Source organism: Lactuca serriola, chromosome 9, assembly GCF_051521515.1.
Source record: "Lactuca serriola cultivar US96UC23 chromosome 9, Lser_US96UC23_V15, whole genome shotgun sequence".
Classification (NCBI taxonomy): domain Eukaryota; kingdom Viridiplantae; phylum Streptophyta; class Magnoliopsida; order Asterales; family Asteraceae; genus Lactuca; species Lactuca serriola.
The window spans coordinates 117,609,623-117,634,041 of NC_136416.1; positions in this window are offsets into that span (position 1 = coordinate 117,609,623).

A 24,419-nucleotide genomic window follows, 5' to 3' on the forward strand; every position below is an offset into this window, starting at 1 on the left:
TTAAAACATTTGGGATGTCATCGTCAATACAGAAACATAAGCATAAACAAAACTTACATTCATTATCACTAGTGATTTGTATCTCCTTAATCTCTAATGTAATGTGACTTCATATCAACACCTATGATATAAATAAATTGCGTGGGTCAGGTTGGGAAACCTGGTGAGTACATAGGGTTTTCAACCCACAATAATATAATTATTATGTTTAATCATCAAATAGTTAACCCAATTACCCATCCCCATTATCTTCTTTACTCTTAAGGATATACCTTAAGAATCAACTATTTCTCATTCATTCGTTCCTAAGGATTATCCTAAGGAATAGGTACAAAGTCCATTGTTGTCAATGACACAGATGTGAAGCATAGCTGCTAGTTCTATTACTTAGGCGCAACTGCCGGAATTGTAACATTCTCTATTAGGCACAGCTGCCAGTATTGTCCTTCGGGAACAGCCGCTAGGGTTATCTCATTTATTGATAGTATCGTTTTCGAGAGTCCACTCGCAATACATGTCAATGGGTTTTTAGAGTACATCGGTGAACACATCGTTCACAACACCTACAAGTTGCGAGCCTGCTAGTGTTCCACTGGAGTGTCTAGAATAGTTCGTGGTTATCATCCATATTCTACTAGATGACGGGGTCAGCATTTGGGAACAAGGCTTCTCACATCGTCCACCTCTCACCCTTACCTCATGGTCTATAATCTATATCACCTCTCAACTAATCATCAAACTTGTGACAACCCGAAATTTCCATTATGTACAAACCATATCAAGTCAATAGAAGTTGGAACAATTACAGTGAATTTCCAGACTTTTGGGTATAAGTTTGAGTATTTCAGGATTTACACTTAAGGAGATATCAGGAGAGTGGATGCACTAGGGTTTTGTGCAACTCTATTATTCCAAAACTCTATGATATTAGAGTTCATTTCGTGAATAAAATATTTTCTGCCAAAAATCCCAGGACTATATATAGGATTCTGAACCATATTTATTCATTAGTTACATTTCCAACTAGAGAAAAGCCATTTTCTCTCTCACGGATCTTCGGGTTTTCATCCCAAATCATGAGTACCTCTCTCTAGCTGTTTTAAATGGCTTATTATGTGCTTATTAACATAGATTTCATAACAAAACAGCAAGATTTGAGAGTTTACCGCCCAAGAACACCTTGGGGAGTAAACTCTTTTATAAGGGTAAAATGATGCCTAGTCATTTCCCCTTGATATGTAACCACCTTAGACTTGTATGTTAGTGTATATAGGACTAGAAATCAACCTTAGAACACCAAGAGTAAGGTGTTCACGACCCAAGAAGTTCCAGGGTCGTGAACTCCTAACAAAGGGGCCAAAGTGTGCCTTACAACCTCCAAAAGCCTTGGACACTAGATTGGATTAGTTCCTAGTTTAATTAGGGACTTGGAAATCACCAAAAACACCCTTCCAAGGGAGATTACGGCCGTAATGTCCAAGGGGTTGGTCCTAAGGCCGTGAACTCCTCAAAGGAGTTAAAAGGAAGCCCTAACACTCTAGTAAGCCTTGATTTTTAGCATAGAACATTACACCATGGACCTAAGGACCAAAATTCATGAAATGGTACTCCTTACCATGAGTTTACGGCCATAAACTCATGGGGGAGTGGTCCCAGGGCCGTAAACATTTAACAAGGCCATTTTTGGGCCTTAAACCCACCCAAACACTCGTTTAAGCTTTGAAGCACTTCACCACTTGAGTTGTAATAGCTTTGAGCATCATTTAGAGACCCAAATGACAATTTACGGCCAAGAGTTTACTCCCTGGGCCGTAAACTCCAACACACATGGTCTTTGGACCATAAACTCCCGTATGAGGCTTTGCACTCCTTTGTTGCAACCCGATAGCCTCATAGCACTTGACCAAAGTGTTTTCCTCGCAATAGGATGTTTATACATGTTTAATTAGTGGTAAAATCACTAATTGATTATATACATATGTCTTCAAATATATTTAGGATTATTGTGTGTGTCTAAGTCTTCACTTGACACCAAGCACTGGTCCGACACTTCCTTCCGATCCGCTCACTGCAGGTGAGTTCATACCCCCTTAATCAATGTTTTAAATGATTTGAAATGCTTTAATGGGGGGGGGGGAATACCAGTAGAAAACAGTATGTTATTAAATCACTCATATGTATTTATAACTGTGTTTTCATCCAGCAGATTTCACATACTTCAAAATGTGATGCATGAAATGGTTTTTCTATCTTAAAAATACGTTGGTAGCAAAAGTGTTACGTTTGAAATGTTTATTAAAATGACATCAATTCATTGTTAATTATTGTTCAAAACTCTTAGATGTCTAACAAAACCATTTTTACCTTCTTGAACAAAACTATATCTATACACTTATGTTCTTATATATGTATTGATGTTATAGTTTTCAGCCTTCATTCAGTTTCCCACACTCTTGTGTAGCAAGAGTGTATAAACCTGTATGGACAATCAATTACCTTCCAGTTAACTATTATAGGGATAGTTAAGAGATACCACTTACCATTCCAAGTACAAGTAATCACACAAGAGTCAGTTTATTCATGAGTCTATACTAGTACATTACATGATACAGGAGTACGTTTACATTGACACACTTACATGAGTACATTCACATAGGTACGCTTACATGAGTACGTTCACATATTCTTACATGATACATGAGTACGTTTACATATGCTTACATGATACAGGAGTACGTTTACATAGATACGCTTACATGAGTACATTTACATATACACATTTATTTGTATGCACTTACATGGATACTTGTACCTAGATTCACTAAGATGATTTACTAGTAATGATGTGTAAATTGTCCTGCCTATCCCAGTTCAACGGGATATCTAGACGGGACTAACCATTCCGGAACCCACCTGTTAGCAACAGTGGTAGATGAACATCTACGAATGCCTACGGTTATTACTTATATTAGGGGTACCTTTACGGGGCTAACCATTCCTTTGGCCTACTGTTCGCTACAAAGGTAAATGAACATCTACGGATGCCTACGGTTAATAATTATATTAGGAGTACCTTTACGGGACTAACCATTCCTTAAACCTGCTGCGGCTACAGAGGAAAATTGAACAATCTACGGATGTTCAAAGGTTATACATTTCACTTGTCGCGATGACCTGTTAATCCTAATACAAAAGGATAACACTTACATGATTATAGTTTTCCTATTACTTTATTTTGTGATACATTCACATAAACGATGAGTTAGACTAAGTACTGTCAGTAATAGTCAAAAGGAAGGAAAAACTATCATTTTTATAGCAAAACATTCGGGTCTTGGTAGAAGCCTACATTTCATACTAGTAGGAAATATGGGATTTTCTAGGGTTTTCATACTTATATCAACTGTTTCATTTAAAGATTTACATGACATTCATAATAGCTTTCCAAAACAAGACAATGACACTTAAATACTTATGAATTCACCAGCTTTAGGCTGATACTCGCTTTCAAAATAACTCGTATTCTCAGGTCACCAGTAGACAGGTACGGTGGCTAGGTTTTGAGAAGACGGAGCACAGACAAGACTCATCTTTTATTTTTATTACATATTTTGGTGTCTTATTACAATTAAAGAACACTCATGTATTAAACCTTTACTTTTAATGCAATGGATGATGTTGTTGCTTGTTTACTACTTTACACTGTTATGATACTTCACATGACGTCCTCCACCCCGGAACGTTTTCGCCGTTCTTGGTTTTGGGGTGTGACAAAACTCATATTTCATATACCCATGTTTTACCTAACATATTATGTAGATATAAATACATATACAGTTTAAATCATGTAAAACTTGTATAAAATCGTTCATCCAACATCGATAGCAAGTATGCAGATAATATGCACACATAGCACATAGTTTATATAAAATACTTCATATCTATATGTAAGATAAAAGAGACCATGCACTCACTTGAAAAGGTGGCACTCGGACAACACTTAGTTACTCTTAACATAATTTTCCTTTAACAAAACCTAGTATCATTACCACTAGAGTTTAGTCTAATATTCACCGAGACTAATTAATAGTCTTGCTATTATTACTATTATTGTAACATCCCAAGTCAGAATCAAGAGTTCAGAGGGTAAAGTGTAAGTTTGGAAAAGAGGATCTCGGCGAGTAGGATCTGCAACTCGTCGAGTCAAAGCGTGTCCCGGGAACATGTTAAGTGACCGGAATCGCCGAGTCGGCGGCTGGACTCGACGAGTCCGTGCTGGAATGAGAAACCCTAATTCCTGGGGTTTGCACCCTATTTAAAGAATGATATGTCTTCATTTCAGCCTTTATCTTCCCTGAGTGTTCCAGAGAAATCCTAAATCATCGGAGACTCCATTGTTGAGGAGATTGAAGCTTAGAAGAAGAAATTGGTGAAGAGAAGTTAGAGGAGTTTGAGGATAGCATCAAGAGAACTTGTGGATCTGAAGTCTACATAAGTTTAGACTCATCTCTAAGGTAAGAGGACCTTACCTTAAGCTATTTCTGTAACGCCCTGTTCTAAAATATTCATCTATGGAATTTCAGAGGCCAAGGCCAGGGGCGTTTTAGTCCTTGATTAAATTTAGAGGTATTATTCGAGAAGTTTTCGGGCCGGAGTGTGTTGTTAGAAGTGTAGGATTTCTCTCCACCTTTCCGTGGATATAAAGTTCACCAGAAACGGATCTAGAATGAAGGAGTTATGACACTTTGAAGATTTGGCAAGAATGGCCCTTGTAGAAAAAAGTTTGCATGGAAGACCATGCATGCATGTTGGGGCATGCATGGGTACGCCCAGCATAATGGGGCAATTTGGTCGCGGGTATTCAAGGCGTACGCCCAGCGTACGTGGAGGTACGCATAGCGTACGCTAAAGATCATAAAACCCTATTTTTGGGTTAAGCACTATATAAAGGACATTATAGTTCCAACCCTAGCCCCCATATCAGACTCCCCAACCTCAGAAGAAACCCTAGAACGTCCCTACCTTCATTTTATGAGATCTTAACCTTGGAGAACCCATTTTGGTGGATTGAAGCTTGGAAGCAAAGAGAAGAAGGTTGGCAAGGAGGAACCTTTGAAGCTAGAGCTTGTAGATCTGGGATAAGTGCTTCATTTCGGACCTCTGCAAGGTAAAAAGTCTTGAGCTTGATGATTAACCTCTTAGATCTCCTTAGTACAAGTTTATGGACCTTTTTGGTCCCAAGATTGGGACTTTATGACTTAAGCTCGTTTCTAAGACCAGGGTTGCTTCCCTTAGAGTCATATGAGTCCCATAAGCAGTAAAGTTTCAACCTTTATGGTCCTATTAAGTCCATGCATGAGATATAGTCCCCTTTATGGAAGTAGAAATTTAGTTTGGGAGTTTGAGTTGGTTTGGGCCATATAAAGTCACCAAGTCAGTGACTTTATGGCATAAGACATGGAATAAGGTTTGGATCTGAGTTTGTAGCTTCTGAATCGAGGTATTAAGCATTTAATAGAAAGTTGGCTTATCAGGGTATTATGCTGAGCGTACGTGTAGGTACGCCCAACGTACACGTCGTCAAGCCTGTACGCTAAGCGTACATTGGAATACGCCCCGCGTAATTCTGCCAGATGGGTTTTGAGCATTTGGGCCTCGGTGTGGGCTGTGTTTTGGACTATAGGTCCTTGGGCCTTAGTGGGCCAGCAGAAGTCAGATTATGGGCCAAGGGCAGTTTGGGCTCAGGAAAGGCCATATGTGAAGTAGGTCCAATTTAGTATAATTGGGCCATTGGTGGGCCTTTAATGGGCCAGTGGAGCACTTAGAAAGAATTAAAGGGTTTGGGCCATGATTATGACCCACACCATAGTAGGGGTAAAATAGTTATTTTACCCATCAAAAGATTCCCCTTTGATTTAGTGTTTGACTTGTCATGATAGCCGGAGAGCAGCTGGGACAACAGTCGAGGATCTTTCACTCGAGTTTTCAGCAGTCAGCATTCCGAGGTGAGTTTCCTTCCAGTAGGAACGGGTCTAAGGCCACAATGCCGGCCTGTTTAGCTAGCAGTAGTTTCCGGACTTTGATTCGATGCAGTAGTTAGTATGTTTGATGCCTTCGTGGCTCAGACAGGATTTATGTGTTATGCGTTCCGGGCTACGGCCCGATGCAGTATGCAGTATATGTGTGTTCATGCTAGTTGATATGTTTATGTTATGCTTTGTTCAGTTAGTTTTGGACTTCGGTCCGATGCAGGGGCAAGGCCCCAGTTAGTCCGGACTTCAGTCCGATGCAGGGGACAAGGTCCCAGTCGGTTTCCGGACTTCAGTCCGATGCAGGGGGCACGACCCCAGTTAGTCCGGACTTCGGTCGGATGCAGGGGACAAGGTCCCAGTCAGTTTCCGGACTTCGGTCCGATGCAGGGGGCAAGGCCCCAGTTAGTCCGAACTTCGGTCGGATGCAGGGGACAAGGTCCCAGTCAGTTTCCGGAATACGGTCCGATGCAGGGGGCAAGGCCCCAGTTAGTCCGGACCTCAGTCCGATGTAGTGGGCACTGTGACATCCCCAAAATCACGGCCAGAAAAGACCGGTTTGTTTATGCTTTGTTTAAAAATCAGAGTTACATTTTAAATGAAAGTGTTGCGGAATTTGTCCCAAAACAAGATATGATAAAGATTTATCAAAAGCATTTCCATAGAAATGTATTTCATTAAAAGACTTGGGATGTCATGTTCGTACAGATCAAAAGCATAAACAGTACAATATAAGCCTTACTACATTATTTCATATCTACAGGCCTATATCCGTAATCCCTCGTCCAAAACATCACATCTATGCTCATGCGCCACTACCTGTAATACATAAAACTGAGTGGGTCAGGCTTGGGAGCCTGGTGAGCACATAGGGTTTTCAACCCACAATAAATAAGTTTATTGATTTCATCAATCAACAATAACCCGATTACCCGTTCCCGTTATCCTCACTTTACGTCCCTAAACACCTATCATAAGGGACCTAGCCTAAGGATCATCATCGGGACGGACACTACTACTAAGGGGATTCCTCAGCAATAAATGTCCTAAAGGCAACCATGTGGGGGATGGAGTACACCGGTGAACACGTCGTTCACAAACACCTACAGGTTGCGAGCCTGCTAGTGTTCCACTGGACTGTCTAGAAGAGTCCGTGGTCGTCATCCATACTCCGCTGGATGACAGAAACAACAACATCAACATCGAGGCCTCTCATCATTTTATCACACATCAGCTATTATATCTACCCATGTTTTACCCCAACATTTTCGTAGATATAAAATACATATACAGTTTAAATCATTGAAAACATGTATAACAATGTTCATCCAGCATAGATAGCAAGTATTCAGATAATATGCACACATAGCACGTAATTTATATAAAATACTTCATATCTATGTGTAAGATGAAAGTAACTATGCACTCACCTGATTAGGTGGTGACTCAGCACTCGGACAGCGCTTCGATACTCTCAAAACGATATTCCTTCGATAAAACCTAGTATCGATACCACTAGGGTTTAGTTTAACGATAACCGCGACAAATTAATTAGTCCGAGTATTATTAAGCGTTAATAATACTCGATATAACTCATAATAATAGCCCAAATAATTATTTTAAGGACCTAATAACATTCCTATAATTATTTGAAAGCTATATTAAAAATTGCGTAAGCGTAGCACACTTACAGCGATTTTTATCGAGAACCGGGACTTGATTGGAGCAACGTTTCGAAACCGAAAAACTCCTTTTTCTCGGGACTCCGGGAGCCTCGGGGCTTCCCTAGGGTGCTAAGGGGCTTAACTAGGGTTTAGAGGTGTTTTGGGGTTGTAGAGAGAGAAAGAAGTTAGAGAGAGAAGTGAAAAAGGTGTGAGAAATGAAGGAAAATCGGCCCCTTTTTATAGCCCTGCGAGGCCTCGGTACGCTGGGCGTACCTCGGACCTACGCGGGGCGTAGTCATCGGATAGGAGCGCCACCTCGGACCAGCTGGCTAGCACTCCGGAAGAGATAAGGGCGAGGGTACGCGGGGCGTACTGGCTTCGGACGCGGAGCGTATAGCGAGGGCAGGTGTCATCATCCGAAGCGCGTTCCTTCATCAGCGATGGGCGGCCCAGATGCAGCCACGTCATCAGCCTCGCAACAGACTTCGCATTTTCACACTTCAACTTTAAAAATTCGTAACTTTCGCGTACGACCTCCGTTTTCGACGTTCTTTATATCCACGCGAAGGTGGGAACGTACTCTACAACTTTCGTTTAGACTCTGTCGGCTAATTTTGGCTCGATTTTAAATTTTATATTATTAACGAGCCGGGACACGATTGGTCCGTTAAATCCTCATAACTTCTTCATCCGACATCCGTTTTCACCCATCTTTTTCTCGTTACGCTACCCTTAACGAGATCTCCGATTCTCGTTCAGGTCGTGTCGGCTAAAAACCGCTCGATCTAATATTCGAATTTCGGGCTGTACACTGCTATTCCGAAACTTCGAAAAATCATAACTTCTTCATACGAAGTCAGATTTGGGCGTTCTTTTTATCGATGTTCTTAGTTTAACATACTCTACGACTTTCGTTTAGATTGCTAAGGCTAAATCTTGCTCTATCGTAAATTCACTATTTACGCTTCCCGGTGCCGTGCCGGTTTTACCGTAAAACTTCGACGGGTCATAACTTCTTCGTTATAACTCGGATTTCGGCATTCTTTATATGTACGGAAACCTTGAGACATATTCTACAACTTTATGTAGAGATATCGGGATTATCTTATACTTTAATTTTGACGCTTATTTTTATTATTTATTAATTATACACTTATAATTAAATACTAAACACATAAACACACATAATTCACATAATACTCAAATATTTCCTCTTTATTACTTCAAAAAGAGTTACAAGAGTTGACCTAGACTATTACATTGACAAAAATGCTTAGCCCTGAAACCCGGGCGTTACAATTCTCTCCCCCTTAGGATGATTCCGTCCCGGAATCATGCATCAGCAAACAGATGTGGATAGCGACTCATCATGTCATCCTCTGTTTCCTAAGTGAGATTCGGCCCATTCGAATGTTTCCATCGGACTAGCACCAAGTCGACCATCTTGCGTCGTAACTTCTTAGTCTTACGGTCAACAATTGCCTCAGGCTCTTCGATCAGCCTTTTATTCTCATCCATCCTTAACTTTGAGATTGGAATTATGTCGGGAACATCTCCCGTGAATTTCCTCAAATAACACACATGGAAAGTGTTATGAATACCATTGAGTTCTTCGGGCAATTCCAACTTGTAAGCTTGGTTCCCTATCTTCTGAAGAACTTTGAACGGTCCAATAAACCTTGGACTCAACTTTCCTCGTTTCCCGAATCTTATAAGTCCCTTCCACGGTGAGACTTTAAGCAAAACGGAATCCCCAACTTCGAAGGTTATCGGTCGTCTTTTCTTGTCAGCATAGCTCTTCTGACGATCCTGAGCTGCTAACATTCTTTCCCTAATCACCTTCAACTTCTCAGCAGTCTCATGGACTATCTCGGGGCCCATAAACTGCTTCTCTCCGGCTTCAAGCCAACAAGACGGCGTACGACACTTTTGTCCATACAAGGCTTGGTAAGGTGCCATCTTGATGCTCGAGTGAAAACTATTGTTGTAGGAGAATTCTACCAGAGGTAAGTGCTCGTCCCAATTTCCTTGGAATTCGAGGGTACATGCTCTCAGCATATCTTCCAGCGTCTGAATCGTTCTTTCGCTTTGACCATCAGTTTGCGGATGATAAGCAGTACTCAAACACAACTTTGTACCTAACTCCTCTTGTAGACTCCTCCAAAACCTTGACATGAAACGACTATCACGATCTGATACAATCGTAAGAGGGACACCGTGAAGTCTTACAATTTCCTTCACGTAAGCATTTGCGAGCTTATCCATAGACCACTTCTCGTTGGCTGCTATGAAGTGTGCACTCTTGGTGAAACGATCCACGACTACCCAAATCATGTCGTGACCGTTCTTCGTCCTGGGCAGTTTAGTCACAAAATCCATGGTGATGTCTTCCCATTTACCCATGGGTACAGGTAAAGGTTCTAAACTCCCATACAGTTTCTGATGTTGTGCCTTAACCCTCGCACATGTTACGCACTCGGCCACATACTTCGCAACATCGAGTTTCATCGTCGGCCACCAGTAGTAGGGTTTTAGGTCCCTATACATTTTAGTGCTACCGGGATGAATCGAGTACATGGTCTTGTGTGCTTCTTCCATTAGAAGATCTCTTATTCCTCCCGTCTTAGGTACCCAAATTCGATCTTGGAATACCTTCAGTCCACGACTGTTTGTACCGAACACTAATGTTCTTCCCAAACGTTCTTCCTTTCGGTCATTTTTCTCTAAAGCTTCTTCTTGAGCTTTCCTGATGCTTTCCACAATCGTCGAGACGACTTCAATTCTTAACGCTCTTGGCCTTTTCCTTTCAAGATTGACTTTCCGACTGAGAGCATCAGCAACAATATTTGCTTTACCTGGGTGGTAAAGTATCTCACAGTCGTAGTCCTTGAGAAGTTCTAGCCAGCGTCGTTGCCTCATGTTCAACTCCTTCTGATTAAAGAGATACTGGAGACTCTTATGATCAGTGAAGAGCTTGCACTTCGTGCCGTAGAGGTAATGCCTCCATATCTTTAAGGCAAAAACTACCGCTGCCAACTCCAGATCATGAGTGGGGTAGTTCTTTTCGTGCTCTTTCAATTGTCGAGATGCGTATGCTATCACCTTTTCTCTTTGGGTCAGAACACAACCCAACCCGACTCCAGAAGCGTCACTATAAACCGCGAAATCTTCGACTCCATCGGGTAGAGAAAGTATCGGTGCTTCACATAACTTCTTCTTTAGCTTCTCGAATGCCTCATCGTGTTTCTCACTCCACGTATACGTAGCTCCTTTATGAGTCAAAGCTGTTAATGGAGCAGCTATCGAAGAAAAGCCTTGGATAAATCGTCGATAATATCCGGCTAATCCTAGAAAGCTTCGAATTTCCGTGGGACTCTTTGGGCGTTCCCACTTCATTACAGCCTCGATCTTTGCGGGGTCAACCATTATTCCCTCCTGGTTAACAACATGACCCAAGAATTGGACTTCCCGTATCCAAAAGTCGCATTTGGAGAACTTTGCAAAAAGCTTCTCCTTCTTCAACACTTCTAATACTTCCCGTAGATGCTTGCCATGCTCCTCTTGGCTTTTCGAGTAGATGAGAATGTCGTCGATGAACACTATCACAGATTTATCGAGGAATGGTTTACAAACCCTGTTCATCAAATCCATGAATGCTGCGGGAGCATTGGTTAGTCCGAATAACATAACCAAGAACTCGTAGTGTCCATATCTTGTTCTGAATGCAGTCTTTTCAATATCCTGCTCCCTCACCTTCAGCTGATGATATCCTGACCTAAGATCGATCTTTGAGAAGTAGCTCGAACCTTGCAGCTGATCGAATAGGTCATCAATCCTCGGCAATGGATACTTGTTCTTCACCGTTGCCTTATTCAGCTCTCGGTAGTCTATGCACATCCTCATGCTTCCGTCCTTCTTCTTTACGAATAACACCGGAGCTCCCCAGGGTGATGAACTAGGTCGAATAAAACCGTTGTCCAACAGCTCCTGAAGTTGCGTCATGAGCTCCTTCATCTCCGTCGGTGCTAATCGGTAAGGTGCCTTTGCTATTGGTGTTGTTCCTGGTAACAAGTCTATACGAAACTCCACTTGTCTATCAGGTGGTAATCCGGGAAGATCTTCGGGAAAGACTTCCGGATAATCACACACAACCGGTATATTCTGCACCTCTTTCTTCTCCTTCTTGGCATCGATTACGAATGCCAAGTATGATGCACATCCCTTTGACAAACATTTCCTGGCTTTCATCAGGGAGATGATTCCAGAATTCACTCTGCGTTTGTCCCCATACACCATAAATGATTCTTTTCCGGGTGGGTTTACCTTTACTATCTTCTTTCGGCATTGAATCTCAGCATCGTTGGCGCTAAGCCAATCCATACCCAAAACGATGTCGAAACCGTTTAACTCTATGGGTAATAGCTCTTCGTGGAATTCGTTTCCGTTTAGGTCAATGACGATGTTCCTAATATGATTACTAACAGGTACGAATTTGCCACTGGCAACTTCTACAATCAGGGTATTATCTAGTTTTTCTATAGGCAATGCTAATTTCCCACCAAATTTATGTGACACAAAGGAGTAGTTGGCTCCGGAATCAAATAGTATATTTGCAGGAAAACCATTTATAAGAAAGGTACCTGAAGCGACGTCTGCTGCCTCCTTTGCAGCCTCGAGCGTCATCTGGAAGGCTCTCGCCTTCGGCTTCGGTGGTATGTTGGGTCTTCCTGTCTCCTTCTTCTTCGGGCAATCCCTTGAAATGTGCCCTTCTTCATTACACCCATAACAAGCCTTCTGGTTGAGGGTGCATTCATTGGCATAGTGCCCAGGCTTTCCGCATTTGTAACAAGTGACCCCTCCATCACACTTCCCAAAGTGTTTCTTCTTGCACTTGTCACACCACTTGGTTTCTGATCCTCCTCCTCTCGAACCAGGTTTCGAGAATCTACTCTTCTTGTTGGACTTCGAGGATCCATCGAACTTCCGTTTCTCACCGACCTCAGCCCTTTCCAGACCCCTTTCCTTTTGTTGGGTCTCCACATTCTTAGTTGCTCGAACAGCTGATTTCAGAGTGGTTGCCATCTTGACTGTTGGGCCAAAGTCAGCCGGCAGTCCGTTTGCGAATTTCTCAATTTTAGAAAGTTCGTTTGGCACTAGGTATGGAAACAACTTCATCTTTTCCGTAAATGCAGCAGCATAGTCATCGATGCTCATTCTCCCCTTCTTCAAATTTTGGAACTCATTATTCAGATCAATCAGGTCTATCTCTGAACAGTACTGCGCCTTCAGTTGTTCCAAGAACTCATCCCATGACATTTTCAGAGCTTCTCCCCGTGGCATTGTATCTGCCAATAGCTTCCACCAGCTCAAGACTCCAGTTTTCAATTGTCTCACAGCGAAGACAGTCTTCTGCTTCTCGCTGCAGTCGCAGCTCTCAAACACCATCTCCATCTCGGAGATCCAGTCCATAATCTCAACAGGCTTTGGGCTTCCTGAGAGACTTGGTGGTTTTGCACCTAAGAAATTTTTGTACATCCGCCCATCCTTGTTGTTTCTCCCTTCTGGGCCATCCCTTTGTTCACCTTGAGTCCCTATTTGACTCACTTGACGGCTATAGTTCCCTTCCTCAGATGGCTCGGGAACTGGCTCCGTCGGTTCAACATGTATGGTAGGGTCGTCCCTATTCTCGCGGAGCATCCGTCTCATTTCTTCCCTTTGTTCAGCTAGCATAGCCTGAATCATGGCTTGAACTCCAGCCATGGTAACTGGCTCAGGTGCAACTTCTTCAACAACAGGTATTTGCTGAACCACTGGGGGTTGGTTCCTACCTCCATTTTCATTCACGTTTCCGCTACGGGTCCTTGCCATCTTGATCTATACACCGAATAAGGTGAATTTAGATCTTTATTTAGGATAGACGTTTTAAATCGTCCTTATCACTCCGAAACGTTTACATGCTAGTTCTAATATCGTAGTCGTACGTTTAGAATCCTAAACACATAAGGTTTCCAGATCCGGTCGGCAACAGATCATAGATCCGAACAAATAACAGCATATCATGCACAAAGCATTTAGCACATAAAAGCATTTTAGGCACAATTCCTAAAATAAGCTAGTGCTCACACCTCACAATCATCGCTTAGCATTCTAAGTTTAAGTCTAGAAATCCTACAAATTCCTAGTTCGCTTAAACTAATGCTCTGATACCAACTGTGACATCCCCAAAATCACGGCCAGAAAAGACCGGTTTGTTTATGCTTTGTTTAAAAATCAGAGTTACATTTTAAATGAAAGTGTTGCGGAATTTGTCCCAAAACAAGATATGATAAAGATTTATCAAAAGCATTTCCATAGAAATGTATTTCATTAAAAGACTTGGGATGTCATGTTCGTACAGATCAAAAGCATAAACAGTACAATATAAGCCTTACTACATTATTTCATATCTACAGGCCTATATCCGTAATCCCTCGTCCAAAACATCACATCTATGCTCATGCGCCACTACCTGTAATACATAAAACTGAGTGGGTCAGGCTTGGGAGCCTGGTGAGCACATAGGGTTTTCAACCCACAATAAATAAGTTTATTGATTTCATCAATCAACAATAACCCGATTACCCGTTCCCGTTATCCTCACTTTACGTCCCTAAACACCTATCATAAGGGACCTAGCCTAAGGATCATCATCGGGACGGACACTACTACTAAGGGGATTCCTCAGCAATAAATGTCCTAAAGGCAACCATGTGGGGGATGGAGTACACCGGTGAACACGTCGTTCACAAACACCTACAGGTTGCGAGCCTGCTAGTGTTCCACTGGACTGTCTAGAAGAGTCCGTGGTCGTCATCCATACTCCGCTGGATGACAGAAACAACAACATCAACATCGAGGCCTCTCATCATTTTATCACACATCAGCTATTATATCTACCCATGTTTTACCCCAACATTTTCGTAGATATAAAATACATATACAGTTTAAATCATTGAAAACATGTATAACAATGTTCATCCAGCATAGATAGCAAGTATTCAGATAATATGCACACATAGCACGTAATTTATATAAAATACTTCATATCTATGTGTAAGCTGAAAGTAACTATGCACTCACCTGATTAGGTGGTGACTCAGCACTCGGACAGCGCTTCGATACTCTCAAAACGATATTCCTTCGATAAAACCTAGTATCGATACCACTAGGGTTTAGTTTAACGATAACCGCGACAAATTAATTAGTCCGAGTATTATTAAGCGTTAATAATACTCGATATAACTCATAATAATAGCCCAAATAATTATTTTAAGGACCTAATAACATTCCTATAATTATTTGAAAGCTATATTAAAAATTGCGTAAGCGTAGCACACTTACAGCGATTTTTATCGAGAACCGGGACTTGATTGGAGCAACGTTTCGAAACCGAAAAACTCCTTTTTCTCGGGACTCCGGGAGCCTCGGGGCTTCCCTAGGGTGCTAAGGGGCTTAACTAGGGTTTAGAGGTGTTTTGGGGTTGTAGAGAGAGAAAGAAGTTAGAGAGAGAAGTGAAAAAGGTGTGAGAAATGAAGGAAAATCGGCCCCTTTTTATAGCCCTGCGAGGCCTCGGTACGCTGGGCGTACCTCGGACCTACGCGGGGCGTAGTCATCGGATAGGAGCGCCACCTCGGACCAGCTGGCTAGCACTCCGGAAGAGATAAGGGCGAGGGTACGCGGGGCGTACTGGCTTCGGACGCGGAGCGTATAGCGAGGGCAGGTGTCATCATCCGAAGCGCGTTCCTTCATCAGCGATGGGCGGCCCAGATGCAGCCACGTCATCAGCCTCGCAACAGACTTCGCATTTTCACACTTCAACTTTAAAAATTCGTAACTTTCGCGTACGACCTCCGTTTTCGACGTTCTTTATATCCACGCGAAGGTGGGAACGTACTCTACAACTTTCGTTTAGACTCTGTCGGCTAATTTTGGCTCGATTTTAAATTTTATATTATTAACGAGCCGGGACACGATTGGTCCGTTAAATCCTCATAACTTCTTCATCCGACATCCGTTTTCACCCATCTTTTTCTCGTTACGCTACCCTTAACGAGATCTCCGATTCTCGTTCAGGTCGTGTCGGCTAAAAACCGCTCGATCTAATATTCGAATTTCGGGCTGTACACTGCTATTCCGAAACTTCGAAAAATCATAACTTCTTCATACGAAGTCAGATTTGGGCGTTCTTTTTATCGATGTTCTTAGTTTAACATACTCTACGACTTTCGTTTAGATTGCTAAGGCTAAATCTTGCTCTATCGTAAATTCACTATTTACGCTTCCCGGTGCCGTGCCGGTTTTACCGTAAAACTTCGACGGGTCATAACTTCTTCGTTATAACTCGGATTTCGGCATTCTTTATATGTACGGAAACCTTGAGACATATTCTACAACTTTATGTAGAGATATCGGGATTATCTTATACTTTAATTTTGACGCTTATTTTTATTATTTATTAATTATACACTTATAATTAAATACTAAACACATAAACACACATAATTCACATAATACTCAAATATTTCCTCTTTATTACTTCAAAAAGAGTTACAAGAGTTGACCTAGACTATTACATTGACAAAAATGCTTAGCCCTGAAACCCGGGCGTTACAGGCAAGGCCCAGTATGTGCTTTATATGTTATCGTATGGTATGTGGTAGTTTGTGGGAGCTCACTAAGCTTCGTGCTTACAGTTTCAGTTTTTGGTTTCAAGTACTCAGTTTTCAAAAGAGGAGCTCGGAGAGGTTGCAGTGCACACACCATAGTCAGTTAGCATGGGAATGTTTTACTCTGATAATGAGATTATGTTTTGAATTAATACTCGAAAATTATGTTTTGACTTATGATACGATTTTTATAAATATGGTTTTAGTAATGTTTTAAAAGAAATTTTTAGTCGTGATTTTTGGGTCGTTACAAGTTGGTATCAGAGCCTTGGTTTGAGGGATTCAGACATACTTGAGAGTGTGTCTGGACTCAAACTAAGGAAACGATAAAAGGTTTTCAAAAGAAAAACATTTTCGAAAGGAATTTTTGGTAAAAAGGAGTTTGAGAAAAGAAAAGAGTTTTAGAAAAAGCGAAAAGAATATTTAGAAAGAAAATAACTTGAAAGAACAACTCGACGAGTCTGGTCGTGAAGTCCTAACCTTTTCTGGTTGAGCTGTGAATCGGTGAGTCGAGGGATGACTCGGTGAGTTGAGCAGGAAAGGACTCAGAGCTTGTTGAACTCAACGAGTCTTGGGGCGACTCGACGAGTTGAGTCGTGGCATTGGGGAAAGTTTAAGCATAGGAACTCGACGAGTCAACGGGTTGACTCGGCGAGTATGGTCAACCAGGAAGGCTGACTTTGACTGAGGACTTTGACTCGGACCAAGGGTTGACCAGTTTGACTTCCAAGGGTATTTTGGTAATTATTGGTATTTATTTGTTTTGGATATTTGTTAATGATCAGTGGTGGAGTTTGTGCTGGTGGTCGGAGCAGCGTGGTCTTATTACTCCAATTCGGCAGTTACAGGTGAGTTATCCTCACTATATCGACAGGGTCTAAGGCACCAAGGTCAACCCTTTATCGGATGGGAATTCGGGTAGTTGTTTGTTATGTTATTGCTTTGCTATGTCTACATCCTGGTATTTAGGATGGTATATGTTAGAGACCTGGTTAAGGTCGGTATCCTTGTATATAGGATGATGCTATGTTAGTGACTGGTTAGGTCGGTATCCTGGTTAGGATGTTGCTATGTTATGTGATCTGCTAGATCGGTCGATTAGTTGTGAATTGCTATATGATTATATGCTTATGTGCACATGGTTGTTGGAGTGGGGTTGGGTTGAGGCGGGTCCTGTTTTGTGCTGTAGGCCAACATACCCAGGGCGGACCGGTTAGACCGAAGGCCCGACGAGTTGTCCGGATAGGCTGAAGGCCCCAAGAGGGCGAACCAGATGTGCTGAGGCTCGGAGAGTGGACCAGACGGATTGAAGGCCTGGTGCGGGCGGACCAGTCATACTGTAGACTCAGAGAGTAGACCAGGTGGACTGAACGCCCGGTTCGGGCGGACCAGTCATATTGTAGACTCAGAGAGAGAGTGGACCGGGTGGACTGAAGGCCTGGTGCAGGCGGACCAGTCACACTGTAGACTCGATATGCATGGTTGTTCTATTTATGATATGATATGTTATGTGTTTGGTATTGTGGTTGGTATTTTGGGGGTAACTCACTAAGCTTTCGGGCTTACAGTTTCAGTGTATTGTTTCAGGTACTTCAGGAGACAGTAGCAAGGCGAAGGCGTGATCGTCCCGCTCCACGGTTTTATGTTGATGTTTCTGGGATACTCTGATAATAAATGAACTGAAAACCTTTTTGTAATAACTTAATGAATATGGGTTGTTTTTGAAAAGTTTAAATTGGTTGTAAATTTTTGGATGTTACAAGTTGGTATCAGAGCCTTGGTTTGAGTGAATTGGAGGAACATTCGTGTGAATCCAGTCTCAAATGAAGGAGAGTTTTCAAAGTGAAACTGCAATGGTTTTCAAAAATAAGTAGAGGAGGATACAGAGGTACGATCAGCCAGAGCCAGTAAGTAGACCCCAAAATACCATACAAGTTATTTGATTATGTGATATGTTAGAACAACATGCCAGTACTAGGCTAGGGATCTTCAGGAATTGCATGATAGAATTGTCTGATTATATGATGCCTGCTAGCCTAGGATTTCCCATTGTGTGAGGTAGTTAGCAGTTCCTCTAGAGGTGAGGATTGAGTGTTGCCATGTATATGTTTATCGCTAGGGTGCTGTGGTGATACTTGATATAAATATGGGTAGGTATGGAAGGTAGTATGGGCCCGTACTACTGAAAGAACAGGACCCATATGCGTATCAAGGAAACCACAACCCCTAGGGTCGGGTTGGGAGTTGGTTCCCGGATTATTGGGGAAGCATCTGATTTTCTTGTGGCGTATTTGCAGTATGGTGGTTACGAGGCATGCCGGGGGTGGATCCGGGTCAGGATCGGGATCAGGAGAGGGTGGTCAGGGTGGATCAGTGCCACCCGTGGTCATTGGTCAGATGAGTACAGATGAGTTGGATGCCAGGATTCGTGAGATCCTGCATGATAAGGTTGCTGCTATGTTCCGGGCTGAGTTGTCGGAGATGTTTGGGTCGATGAAGACCGCCATGGTTGAGTACTTTGATGAGCGCTATGCAGCTCTTGCAAAGGTGGCTGCCGCGGTAGCTACATTGGCGGTATCAGCGGCAGGGGAAGGAACCGGTCGCAGTTTTTAGTATCGGGACTTCGATAATACGAAGCCCCTGCGTTCAATGGAGTTCAAGATCCGATCGTTGTTATAAGGTGGTTGTCAGACGTGGAGGGTTGTTTCTTCACATGTTCATGCCCTGCGGATCAGAGGGTGAGGTGTGCTCTGAACCTTTTGAGGCTCGGGGTGAAGGATTGGTGGAGGATGACCACGAGATCTTATTCGGATGCGTAGCAGGCTGCGATTTCATGGGATCAGTTCCGGGAGATGTTCAGTACCCGTTATGTTCCACGGGTTCAGAGGGAGAGGTTGGCTCAGGAGTTCTTGGAACTGAAGCAGGATTCGGAATCGGTGACGGAGATCACCAGGATGTTCACTGAGAGGGCGATGTTTTGCCTTGAATTTGCTTCAGATCAGGCTCAGATGTCCCGATATCTGAGTATGCTCAAAAGGGATATCAGGAAATTTGTGTCCACGCAGAGGTGCGAGACCTTGTTGGAGTTGCAGGAGGCCGCTAGGCGGTGTGAGTTAGAGATTGAGTTGCAGTTTCGAGAGCAGAGGTAGGCCTCGGTGCAGTCGCAACTGGCACCGAAACGGTCCAAGACCATTGATTCCAGGTTGGGAACTCAGAGCAGTTGCACTTGCGAGAAGTGCGGGAAGGGTCATACCGGAGTGTGTAGGTCTGGTGGTGCGTGCCACAAGTGTGGGAAAGAGGGCCATTACGTGAGGGATTGCCGTCAGTCTGCCCCGATTCAAGATTTGAGGATTTGTTATCATTGCCTCCAAGTTGGTCACTTAAGGGCCAACTGTCCACAGCTTGTTGCCAGACCGGTGCAGGCTCCAGCACCGGCCACTTTGAGGATTACTGGCGGGGGTTAGGGTGGAGCGGAGCCTCCGAGGGCTCAGGGTCGCGCTTTTCAGCTCACAGCAGAGGAGGTCAGGGCAGAGCCGGATGCAGTTGCAGGTATGTTTTCATTTCGTTGTTGTCTGGTTATCTGGTTATTTATGTAGTGTTGTATTTTATTCACCGTTGTGCGTGTTTCATGGTTTGGTTGGGAGTGTTAGTAACTATGAATTGTAGGTGGTTAGCATCCATAAGATTGATGGCCATATTGGTTATATGGTCTTGTTGTTGGGTATAGCAATTGTGATTTGAGAAATGTTCAGCGGAGTGTCGAACTCCCTTAGAGTTCGTGATGTGCGATGCCGGGAAGTGATTTTGTGGAGGTTGCTCGTTTCAGAGGAATTCAGTTCATGGATAAGAGGAGTACATTGAGTAAGGATGATTGATTTATGCCGGTTGAGTCATCGGTGGTTGGTAGTCAGTGCTCTAAGTGGGGGAGAATTGGAAGATTCCCAGGAAGGATAGTGCAGAATGATGTATGATAGTCTGAGTGGTCCGGGGAGACTGAAGGCCCTGGAGGGAGGTCCAGACATGCTGAAGGTTCTGAGAGTGGTCCAGATTGGCTGAAGGCGTGGTAAGACGGTCTAGTCATGCTGAAGACTCTGTATGTGTTGATAGATCTATATGAGGAGATGGTTTGAGCATGTTGAGATGCAACAACAGATAGTAGGTCTGGCCCCGGGTATTGATCATGTTAGTGGAAGGCAGTGCATGGACCCGAGAGTCCTTGCAGGCAGATTCAGAGCATGTGTGATGCATTGATTAGCGGTTACTCTACAAGGGAATAGTGTAGAGTGGGGTGTGAGCACCATGGCACTTGCTTGAGGTGGCAAGGTTGGCAAGTAGACTTCCTTGGATAAGGAAATGGAAAGGTATGTAACTCCGGGGGGGAGTGTTGGTTCACGGCAGTGAAAGCAGTAGTGAGAATGGATGATTGAGAGTATTTCAATTAAGGCTGTTGAGCACTGTGATTGTGCCAGTGGTATGGAAGCACATCCGGATTGGGTGTCTGTTGAGGTTGCGGAAGAATTTCCGGTGATGTAGAACCAGAGGATTTCGGGAGGGATGCAAGGATGGAGCCTTGGATTGTCGGTATGGTTGTTATCAGGAGGTTATGTATGTAGCGGTAACTAATCCTAGTGATGTCTGGAGGTATCGTCAGTATGTCGGGTTTTTCCGGCCCGAGGATGTTAGAGCAGGTTCAACGTTTGTATGTGATTGCAGAGGAGAGCTCATGGGAGTTGCTCAGGAGCTGAAGGATGTGTCATCCTGTCAGCACGGAAAGAAACAAGTTGAATTCGGAAAGGAAAGCGGGATAAGTCCCGGAAGTGAATGCGATAAAGGATATGCCAGTCAAGGAAAGGGGTAGTAGCTTGGTACCGGGTCAGGACCCGGTGATTCAGGGTGATCATTGGTTGATGAGTGTTGTTATCAGAGAAAGAAGCCGGTGGCCGGCTTGAAGCAATGGTCATGACTCTGTGAGGTAAGAGTTAGAATTTATAGAGATTTGATAACAGTGTTCGGGGGAACCTAGGTCGATTGATACCAGGAGGTGCATTGTAGGAGTAGTATCTGGAATTGTGTGCTGCAGCAGGCTTCGAGGACGAAGCCTAATTTAAGTGGGGGAGAGTTGTAACATCCCAAGTCAGACTCAAGAGTTCAGGGGGTAAAGTGTAAGTTTGGAAAAGAGGAACTCGGCGAGTAGGATCTGCAACTCGTCGAGTTGAAGCGTGTGCCAGGCACATGTTAAGTGACTGGACTCGCCGAGTCGACGGCTGGACTCGACGAGTCCGTGCTGGAATGAGAAACCCTAATTCCTGGGGTTTGCACCCTATTTAAAGAATGACATGTCTTCATTTCAGCCTCTATCTTCCCTGAGTGTTTCAGAGAAACCCTAAATCGTGGGAGACTCCATTGTTGAGGAGATTGAAGCTTAGAAGAAGAAATTGGTGAAGAGAAGTTGGAGGAGTTTGAGGATAGCATCAAGAGAGCTTGTGGATTTGAAGTCTACATCAGTTTAGACTCATCTCTAAGGTAAGAGGACCTTACCTTAAGCTATTTCCTTGTTATTTCATCCATGGTGTGTGATTTGGGGTTTTTTAGCATGATTGGGATCTATTTCGGGTATAGAGACTAGATCTGAGGTTGGAACTTCAGATCTAGGTTGGTTTGGAGCCATAAGATCAGAAAGTGATAGCTTTGGGGCGTGATTGAGAGTGTCCTTGCCTTAAACCTTCATTTTTAGCTTGTTGGAGCTTGTTGAGCCTTGCATACTGTGACAACCCGATATTTCGACTCTATGTAATGACCTAAAAAGTCACAAATTGTAATCTCTTTTGATATAATGAAACTAGCATCGAAAATAAAATGTTCAAAAGTCTCTATTGGTTTGCCTAAAATAATAGTTATCATGTCAAGATTTTCAGAAATATAAAGAACACTGAAAACCGATTCATAACGAAGAAGTTATGACCAACCAAAGATTCACAACAAAAACCGTCAATACGGTTAAACGTAAAATGTAAAACAAGAAATTTCAATAAAATACTTATTAGCCTTAGGTATTTAAATAAAAGTCGTAGCTATCATTAAACCATGAACATACATAAAAAGAACGCCCAAATCTGACCTCGTATGAGGAAGTTATAAACTTTTGAAGTTCGGTATAGCGGTAGACAACTAAAAACTCGAAACAGAGATCGAGCGACTTTTGGTCGGAATGACCTAAATAAGAATCGAAGGTCTCGACAATGGTATTTCAACGGTAAAAAGTCTGGCGAAAACAGACATTGGATGAAGAAGTTATGGCTTTTAAACGAACTTTTCCTACCCCGACCTCTTAAAAACAAATAATAAAAAATAATTTCAAAATTTACCGACGGAGTCTAAACGAAAGTTGTAGAGCGTAGTCTCACCTACGCGTGAATAAGAACGTCAAAAACGGAGTTCGTATGAAAAAGATATGAATTTTTGAAGTTTACTAAATAATTAAAATATAAATTAAATTAAAAATCTGGTATTATCCGAAGGAGGAGTCACCGGACCAATCTGAGTTACGCCCAGCGTACTCAGGTGCTAGGCCTCGGAACGTCCACGTCGCCCCTCTACTCCCCTATGCCCTGTCCCGTCCGAAGTTTAGGCAGCCGAGGATGCGATCATGCACGACGCACGGGTACGCCCCACATAACCCCGTACGCCCAACGTACCGAGGCGGTTCCCAGCCCCTATAAAAGGGATGCGAGGGTTCCGGGTAAATTGCTCATTTCTCTCCTTTTTCTTGCATTTTTACTCCGTTTTGTGTGCAAGAAATATCACGAAGACCCGATTTTCATACCCAATCCCCGAAGGAAGTTTACGCTACCGAGATTCTCGAGAATCCAGAGAAAATCCACTTTCTCGAGTCAAAGTTCTGCTCGGTTTTCGTCTCACCTTCTTCAACCTATCAAGTGAGTTCATACCCCTATAAACTACACTTTCAGATGTTTTATCAATGCTTTTTATACACTTTTAAGGGGGTAGGGGGATACAAGTAAACACACGGTTATTATCATGTGTAGCATAAAGTTTCACTATATACTCTTTTTATCAAGTAAATCCTATGTGATTCATAACTACTACATGAGAACTTTCGTATGCGTTATATATATATTCTCGATAACATCTTGTCTTTTGGAAATAAAACATGTTTATATATATATATATATATATATATATATACACACACACACACACACGAATCAAACACTTTATTTATACTTTAAGTATAGGTAATCACGTATGTCACTATAACTATTACACTTTACATAACAAGTGAGCATTACACTAGGGTTTATTATACGAACGAAACACACACTTTGAAAAACTATAATAGGTATAGTTGTGAGAAAATCATGAACATTTACATACTAGAAACACTATATCAAAAAGATATTTTCATACACAAGAACAAATGAACATTTTCATACGTAAATCTGTTTTATACTAAGTTTTGTGAGACATTTCACGTACTTTCGAGTATGAATTTTAAGTCCTGTATTATATACCAAAATCCCTTGTTGGGGGAGCATGATACTTGTGTATAGATCTATACGGGATTGACAATCCTACATCTAAGCTGTTAGCTATAGCTAGGCCGGTAGGCCTGGGGTGACAAACGTCATAACTTTCCAACACTTGAAGAACGTTGTTATAGGCATCCTGGTCAAATAGCATGGTTATAAGACTCACATAGAGTATTAAAAACACATTGATTTACGAGGTTTTTCAAATTCCTTAGCGATTTATACATAAACCTACTATATTAGGCATGAAAAGCACTATTGCATTACACGTTTTGGAACAATTAAACTACCATCTACTATAGTAGAAAATATGGGACTTTCTAGGAACATTCAAACATGTACAAACCATTTCATTTTATTTCATACAAAACATTTCATTTTATTTCATACAAACATTGTTACTAAATACTTACGAACTCACCAGCTTAAATGCTGACCTACTCTTTCAAAACTAGTTGTGTTTCTCAGGAA